Source organism: Centruroides sculpturatus, unplaced genomic scaffold (assembly GCF_000671375.1).
Source record: "Centruroides sculpturatus isolate CEXI.00-Female unplaced genomic scaffold, Cexi_2.0 scaffold86, whole genome shotgun sequence".
NCBI classification, from domain to species: Eukaryota; Metazoa; Arthropoda; class Arachnida; order Scorpiones; family Buthidae; genus Centruroides; species Centruroides sculpturatus.
In genome coordinates, this window is record NW_019384475.1 from 730,201 (window position 1) to 738,889 (window position 8,689).

Here is an 8,689-nt window from a genome sequence, read left to right on the forward strand (position 1 = left end):
GTAGTTTTTATATATAAAAATTAAGTTTTATAATTTATAAATTATTTTAAAATGTTTAAATGATTAAAAAATAAATATAAGGAATTATAAATTCAGTATAAATATCTATAAAAATAAGAAAGATCTAAGCATTTTTGAGCAATTTTAAGATATAATTACTAATAGACTATTACTATCATCAATATTTTATTTTATTTAGAATTTATTCAAACTTTTCAAGCTGTTTGATGTTAAAAAGTAGGAAAAATCTAAAGCAAATTAATAATGTTAAATATAAAAGCATTATTTTTGATATTTCTCTAATTTTTAAAACTTTCATTATATTTTTAAATTGTTTCACTATTCAGAAATTATTATTAAATTATAATTATAAATAATTGTTATATTTTTTTCTATAATACTATTTAAATAAAGTATTATTTTTATGACAAAAGTCATTGATTGATATACAAATTTTGAGGTATACTGAACACAATTTTCATTAGTTTTGAAGTGATTGATGCATAGAACAGTGGTTTGCTAAAATATCTATCATCACTAAATAATGGATAAACATATGATAATGATTCCAGTATCAAGAATTTGACATATTCATACTTTAAAATTCATTGATTTTCAGAATAGTTTACCATAAACGGAAGTTATTTATAATTTTCTCTCGTTGCATCGCGATGAAGTGTATCAATATTTTAAAAATATCTTCAACATTTGAAAAATATAAATATATATTTTTTAATCTTTATTTTTAAATATATCATTGAATTTTATTTAATATTTTAAAGTATAAATGTAGATTTTTTTTTATTCTAAGAGAGCATCTACTAAGGAGGAAGCTTTAACATATTGAAAAAGTCTATATTTATTCTTCAAAAAATGTAATTAAAAACATAAAATAGGATCTAAAAAAGTTTAAATTTACATTTAAAAATACTATTGTTAATGAATCCTATCATAAATGTTTAAAATTATGAATAAAAAATATTTTTTTCTCTTGGTTTTATATTCGATATAAAAGTTAAAATACTATCGATAGTAATTCAAGGTCTAAAAAAATCATTAGGTACATAAAATTTTCTGTAAATATCAGAAAACCATAATTTACATTTAATGTAATCAGTTTTGCTCTTGTAACGGTCAAATCGCCATATCAATGGACTTCGGCCAAAACTTGACATTTAATTTTTTTTTTGCTAAATGAAAGTAGAACTATTTTAGTACATTTAATAAAAATAAATGGAGTGAAATGTATTAAATCTTATACTAAATTTGTCAACATTAAATAAAAAATAAAGTAAATATTTAAATTTTATATTAATTAATTAAAAGATTAACTCATCAACTAATCAAGCTCCAAGATTTAAACTATTTAATTAATTTTATAAATTTGTATCATAATTTAAAAGTTAAATTAGCTGTTAATTTTCATTTAAAATGTTTTAAAATTTCATTTTTTAAGTTTACGACAGGTAAAAACGGTCTTTTAGGATAATAATTTAGAAAATATTGACTTAAATGACAATTTTCTTTAATAATTTGAAGGTAAAATTTCATATCTGCATTAAAAAATATATATATTTTATAATTATAATTAAATAAATTATACTTTAATTACTATTTTATACAATTATAATGAACTATAAATAGTTTATATGACTTTCAAAATGTCTTCGTAAATCTATTTTAAAATATATAAAACTTAATTTTAATCTTTATAATTATGTAACTTGCTGTAAGATAATTTTAAGCTGGTTTCATTGTTTATATTATTGTTTGAATTAATGGTAAATTATTTTAAAATATTCATAAAAGTTAATAAGAGTATTTAATAAATATTAAAAATAATTTACAGATATAATTTATTAATTACAGCCTTTTAAAATTTATATAAACTGCCACAAAAAATACTGTCTTATGTTCCTGTTTTGATTCATAGATGCGCTTTTATGATGTTAAACAATTGACTGCTCTCTCTCTTTCTGGCTTTTTAGAAGATGTAGTAAAATTTATTTTTAGTTTTCAAAAAAATATGTTGTAGAAAAGAAAATATCGATCGACTTTACATAAGTATATATTAATGTTACAGTATTACATGTTTAATGCCATAAACTGTATCAAGATATATGAAAATAATGGAGTTAAAAAATAAAATTACATAAGATAATATAATCTTGTTAACAAAGTATAACATTTTATGATTAAACTTTATATAATTAGTTTATTTAATGTTGTATAAGTTTATTTATATCTTCAAAAAATTATTTTTTTTAAAGATATAAATTTATGGTCCTATTTTAGAAGAAAGGTTGTTTTGTTATTTTTTTAAGAAAAAAATTATGAATTACCTTTAGAGCTTTATTCTGTAAAGATAAGAAGAAATATTTTTATTTATTTATTAATATTTTTAATTATAACAATAATTCTGTATAAACAGATTAAAAAGTTTGTTGTTTTAATATTAAGACTGTTTATGTATGTAAATAATGTTAAAATGTTTATTTTCATCTTTATACGAAGAATTTATTAGAATCCAGAGACATTTTCGACCTCATAAAATTCATAGATAAAGTAATATAATAAATGACAATTAAGTATGCAAATTTACATATTTCTGTTAGGACATTCACATTTTAATCATAAATAATTTAAGTTTAATGCTTGGTATTTTATTTTTTTTATAATTAATTAATTAATTAAGCTATTGATGTTTTAATTTATTTGGAAATTGTATTAATTAGAAAACACTATTCATCATTAAAGCATTATAGATTAATTACTAGTAATTAGTCATAAAACTACGATTTATTGGAATATATATATATATATATCTTTTTTTATTAAATAAATCAAGCTTGAAATTTACTAATTGGATTCTTTTTTGGTCAGACTTCGCTAAATTAAATTCTGCATAGCCTGAATATCATCAAGGCCAAAGGTATTTTTACTGACCTATTGAATAGTCCTTCTCACTTTTTCATCGTTATTACACAGGCTTCTCATATATTTGTATAGATTAAATGTCATCTTATACATTTATACAATAAAATAAATTATAAAAAATTGACGAATTATCAGCAGAATATTCAAAAAATAGGATATGAACCATAATAGATTACATGAATATATTAATTATTGTGAAAATTTGAATATTATAAACATTTTGTCTGCATTAAATGGTAACAGCATGAAGAATTTCAGGCAAATTTTTAAGATTTCCTGATATTTTTTATTTATATTTATGATAACATCATTATAAATTCACTTTTTTTAAAAAAAATTAATTATCTCATTAAGTGATAAAATTTGAAATTAATATCTCAGTTTAATATTGTATCAGAATTGCTCTCATTAAAGAAAATGTTTTGTTATTTAATGAAAGATATCAGCTATTATATAATTTTATAAGGATAATTTATAATGTATTTTTATTGTACTGTATTATCATTAAAAATTTAAATATAAATCATAGTAAATTTAAATCATCACAATTATACTCTTTCGTTTGTATTCTAAGACAACAGTTAAGATATGATGTAAAATAAGCTTAAAATAATAATTTATAATAAATAAATTTATTATAAACACTTAAAATTGAATATACAGGAAGAAAAACTTAAACTATTTAAAAAATTGATTTTATAAAACAAAAAACAAGAAGTAGGGGGAAAAGAGATAAAATCAATTTTGATGCTTACTGGATGCAATCATTTCTCTTCCTGGTGTGCTATTTTAAATATTAGTTGTTTACGAAACAGTAGAATATAAAATATTAAAAATCATATTTTCTTATTGAATTTAATATATTTTTTCTCTTCTAAAAAATAAAAATATGATATATTTCTTCTATAAAAAATTCCCTATATAATTCATACCAAAATTCACATCAATCAAGATAATCCAGGAAGTGCAATATTTGGTAAATTATCACATTTTCTACAAAAATATCAAGTTATTGGAAAACTTACAAATGATGGTGGATATATCGAATATCCATTTAGTGGTATTTTAAATAAAAAAAGTTATCAGTTTAATGTCTTAGCTGTGTTGAAACTACAAACTNTTTTTTCTATAATACTATTTAAATAAAGTATTATTTTTATGACAAAAGTCATTGATTGATATACAAATTTTGAGGTATACTGAACACAATTTTCATTAGTTTTGAAGTGATTGATGCATAGAACAGTGGTTTGCTAAAATATCTATCATCACTAAATAATGGATAAACATATGATAATGATTCCAGTATCAAGAATTTGACATATTCATACTTTAAAATTCATTGATTTTCAGAATAGTTTACCATAAACGGAAGTTATTTATAATTTTCTCTCGTTGCATCGCGATGAAGTGTATCAATATTTTAAAAATATCTTCAACATTTGAAAAATATAAATATATATTTTTTAATCTTTATTTTTAAATATATCATTGAATTTTATTTAATATTTTAAAGTATAAATGTAGATTTTTTTTTATTCTAAGAGAGCATCTACTAAGGAGGAAGCTTTAACATATTGAAAAAGTCTATATTTATTCTTCAAAAAATGTAATTAAAAACATAAAATAGGATCTAAAAAAGTTTAAATTTACATTTAAAAATACTATTGTTAATGAATCCTATCATAAATGTTTAAAATTATGAATAAAAAATATTTTTTTCTCTTGGTTTTATATTCGATATAAAAGTTAAAATACTATCGATAGTAATTCAAGGTCTAAAAAAATCATTAGGTACATAAAATTTTCTGTAAATATCAGAAAACCATAATTTACATTTAATGTAATCAGTTTTGCTCTTGTAACGGTCAAATCGCCATATCAATGGACTTCGGCCAAAACTTGACATTTAATTTTTTTTTTGCTAAATGAAAGTAGAACTATTTTAGTACATTTAATAAAAATAAATGGAGTGAAATGTATTAAATCTTATACTAAATTTGTCAACATTAAATAAAAAATAAAGTAAATATTTAAATTTTACGAAATTAAAACAATAGAAAAATATTCATTTTTATATCAAAAAATAAACATGAAGAAGAAAGAGAAATGTTCAAGTGTGATAAAAAATGATAATGTTTAGTTTTGTAATAAAAAATAATAAAAATTCAATTGCGTGTTTAGAAAAGATAAAGAATCAATTCTGTTCAATAAAAGAAAAATAACGTACAGTAAAACGCCGCTTTGTGGCCATCTCAGTTACATGGTCAACTTGCTTATGTGCCACCCATAAAATTCTTCGTGAAACTGCATAAGTTTTAATTAATATAAATCAAAACCTTATATTGGCGGTCACCTCACTTAAATTTAGATAGGAATGTCCTAAAGTGGCATTTATCCTCGTTCACGTGGCCAACAGAACAAAAAAATTTTGCATTCTTACTCTTTAAAGCGGTTTAAACTGAATTGAGCATTATTACTATAGTTTTGGAACAGTTTGCTGAGATGCCTCCAACAGTTGATGTTCAAATAAAATAAATCTTTATTTACACCTGAAAAATTAAATTTATCTTCAGAATTTAGAAGGACAATTATATATTTATTCAATAATTTTATACAAAATCTGATTGTATTTCGTAAAAATATAATTATATAAATCTGCGATGATCGATTTGTGTCACTGATAACTCACTCGCAACATTAAAAAAAAAAAAAAAAAAAAACATACTTCAGAAAGCCTGGTGTAAAGAGGATGTAATTATTAACACTTTTTTCGACACTTGGACACTTCTGTATATTTAGTGATTTTCGTTTAATAATTTTTTTCTAAATCTTCTTATTAAAATACAGTATTTAAATAAATCCTTTTCTAGCATTTTATAAACATACTGATTCCGTCTACGGGCACTAAACAATTCCGTTCAGCACTGTGTAGTACTTGAATGAACGCTACTGTAAACAATTTGCATTCACTGTACAGTACATTTACCGTGTATTTCAACACTCATTCAATGTTGAAATACATGGTTCAACATTCAATGTTAATTAATATATTACCCTATATAAGAGTTTGAATTGCTGTGTATTACAAAGGATGTATGGTATTATGTGAATTGTTTATTTTTTTGTTTAGTTTTACAATCTTATGAAACTTAACAAGATACAGAACAATACTTTAATTACAGTTTTATACGTCGAATTTTTTCATAATCCCATCTAGGTGACCACTTCATTTATTTGTAATTGTACGCCCTAAAATAAACGAGGTTTTACTGTATAGGAATTTTTAAAGAATTATAGTAGATTTATATTTTATAGAATTTCAAATACAAAGAAAATTATTCATTTTTCCTATTCAAAAGTAAACTTGTTCAAGAAAAGAAAATATTTAATTTTATGTTGAGAATAATATAATTTTACAGGTTATTAAAAAAAAACAAGAAAATTCAATTGCATGTTTAGAAGAGACAAATAATCAATTGAATGTTCAACAAGAGAAAAAAGGAACCTATAAAATAATAATAATAAAAATACTGGAGTATCTAAATAAGAATACGTTGTAGTACAAGAAAACTACATAATAATTTCTCTTCAAGTCTACTTTACTGCTTGATAATCGTTAATAATAAATATACTAAGTCACTGTTTATCTTAAAATTCTTAACTTTGGAATATTCCCAAGTGACATTCCATTAGATTACGGAATGGTGCACGTTTGGAAGATAATGTTGCTAATAATTTGTTAAATTAGCCAGAACAACGACTTGATCGCTCATATATCGATCTATAATACTAAACTTTTTTTCCTCCTCCCCTTAAATTCCCTATATAATTCATACCAAAATTCACATCAATCAAGATAATCCAGGAAGTGCAATATTTGGTAAATTATCACATTTTCTACAAAAATATCAAGTTATTGGAAAACTTACAAATGATGGTGGATATATCGAATATCCATTTAGTGGTATTTTAAATAAAAAAAGTTATCAGTTTAATGTCTTAGCTGTGTTGAAACTACAAACTCCTCGATTGATTACTTGTCAGCAAAGAACAGAGAGAACCATATTAGTGAGCTAGTTAACTGAGAACGACAGTCTGAAGACTGTCTTCTCCAGTAACGGAACTGATTGGGTTCTGACGATCATTTAGAAGTCAGTTATACTTAACGAACTAAATGAGGTCAATTTTTTGAAACTAGAGAACTTTATTTCTTATAAAAGAAAAGTAATTTTCTTCAGTGAACAATTGTAATATTACCTTGTTCAAATAATATGGCTCAATGATTCATTATCGCTTTCAGTAAAGGAAGATAACTATTTTTATATTCAAAAAGTGGAATGTTCAAGAAAGGAAACTGTTAAAATTTATGTTCAAAAAAGGAAATTATTTAATTCCAGCTTTTGAAAAATATATTGATTCATTATATTTTTAAAATGTGTTCAGAATTTCGTATTTTAGAATGGAAAAATACTGTTTCTGGATTTTAAAAAGAGAAATGCTCAATACATTTTTGAGAAAAGAATGTATTTAGTATACGGTTTGAAAAGGAAAATATCTAGTTGTACAGTACGTTTTAAGGAGAAATATTCAATTCCACGTTCAAAAAGAAAACTGTTCTTATTCAAGAAAGAAAAAAATTTAATTTGATGTTCACAATATTCAATAGGCCTGCATGTTCTAGAAAATATTCATTAACTCATTTAGAAAAATAAATATTCAACTCCAAACACAAGAGAGAAAAATATTTAATCTTGAATTTTTTTTGAACATCCAATTGATTTTTATAATATGAAACTAAACATTTCTCTATTTGAACAAAAAACTGAACATTTCTCTATTTGAACAAAAAACTGAACATTTTTCTTTTCTAGATATCGAACTAAATATATATTATATGAAATTAATATTTGAATAGTTTCTTTTTAAAACAAATTTATTTAAAATTCCATATCCAGTATTAGAAAAGGAATTTAATATTTCTCTTTTTGAACTCATGTTCAAGGGAAAAAATATTTAGTTCCCTGTATTCAAGCAAGAAAATATTTAAATTTTACAAAATTAAAACAATAGAAAAATATTCATTTTTATATCAAAAAATAAACATGAAGAAGAAAGAGAAATGTTCAAGTGTGATAAAAAATGATAATGTTTAGTTTTGTAATAAAAAATAATAAAAATTCAATTGCGTGTTTAGAAAAGATAAAGAATCAATTCTGTTCAATAAAAGAAAAATAACGTACAGTAAAACGCCGCTTTGTGGCCATCTCAGTTACATGGTCAACTTGCTTATGTGCCACCCATAAAATTCTTCGTGAAACTGCATAAGTTTTAATTAATATAAATCAAAACCTTATATTGGCGGTCACCTCACTTAAATTTAGATAGGAATGTCCTAAAGTGGCATTTATCCTCGTTCACGTGGCCAACAGAACAAAAAAATTTTGCATTCTTACTCTTTAAAGCGGTTTAAACTGAATTGAGCATTATTACTATAGTTTTGGAACAGTTTGCTGAGATGCCTCCAACAGTTGATGTTCAAATAAAATAAATCTTTATTTACACCTGAAAAATTAAATTTATCTTCAGAATTTAGAAGGACAATTATATATTTATTCAATAATTTTATACAAAATCTGATTGTATTTCGTAAAAATATAATTATATAAATCTGCGATGATCGATTTGTGTCACTGATAACTCACTCGCAACATTAAAAAAAAAAAAAAAAAAAAAAAAAAAAAAAAAAAAA